This window comes from Schistocerca serialis, chromosome 2 (genome assembly GCF_023864345.2).
Source record: "Schistocerca serialis cubense isolate TAMUIC-IGC-003099 chromosome 2, iqSchSeri2.2, whole genome shotgun sequence".
In the NCBI taxonomy this organism is placed as follows: Eukaryota; Metazoa; Arthropoda; class Insecta; order Orthoptera; family Acrididae; genus Schistocerca; species Schistocerca serialis.
In genome coordinates this window covers 987,455,807-987,456,717 of record NC_064639.1, presented here as the reverse complement: position 1 = coordinate 987,456,717, position 911 = coordinate 987,455,807, and the positions used below count along the sequence as shown (strand labels likewise).

Here is a 911-nt window from a genome sequence, read left to right as displayed (position 1 = left end):
ACACGGGGCACCCATCCACGATCAAAAAATGGGAATGCTGTGCGCTATTGGCGGTGAGAGAATGATGCGTCCTATTTTTTTTCCACGCAGCAGTTAACAGCGAGAGATGGCATCTGTTCTTTCGGACATGTCCGAAAGAACAGATACCATCTTCATATAGTTAAGGCTAACCGGCTATTGACCTTCTTCTTCTGTGCTGGATGCAAACGCATTGCCCGAACTCTTACGGGACTCGGTAAGATTGTCTGCCGCGAGTAATGAGTGTAATGGGCAGGGGCACTACGAATGTAGTGTGTGGACATTAAGTTGGGAACGTGGGTCTCACTGGGAGCTTGCAAGGAATAAATCCCTGCAGTCGCACTCTCCTCTGTGCCGTCGATGGCTCAGCTGGACAGAGCGTCTGCCATGTACGCAGGAGATCCCGGGTTCGAGCCCCGGTCGGGGCATACATTTTCAACTGTACCCGTTGATGTATATCAACGCCTGTCGACAGCTTAGGGTCTTGATTTACTTGTCATTTCATTCTAAGAGAGCTGCATTGTCATCGATGGTATCTGTTCTTTCGGACGTGTCCGAAGGAACAGATACCATCCTCATACTTTTTCATTCATGTTGTATATGATTTAATATAATGCCCAGTTCCATGCCTCGGAAGTGGTCGAAGTCGCAATGAGAACACAGTTCCCACGGACACTCCAGATTAGGACGTATATCTGATCAGTTCCGGCAAAACATCTTGTTTCCGACATCGCTGCGGCCGGAAAAAGACCCTGCAAGAACGGGACCAACGACGCCTGAAGAGAATTGTTCAGCGTGACAGAAGTGCAACACTTCCGGAAGTTGCTGCAGATTTCAGTGCTGGGCCATCAACAAGTGTCAGCTTGCGAACCATTCAAAGAAACATCTCCGAT

At 48.8% G+C, this 911-nt stretch overlaps 1 non-coding gene across 1 annotated transcript; it reads left to right on the top strand.

Annotated features, from left to right (window-relative positions):
- The first annotated feature begins 371 nt into the window (after positions 1-371).
- On the top strand, positions 372-446 carry Trnat-ugu (transfer RNA threonine (anticodon UGU)). Its single transcript has one exon. It is a non-coding gene; the product is annotated as a tRNA-Thr (tRNA).
- The last annotated feature ends 465 nt before the right edge of the window (positions 447-911 follow it).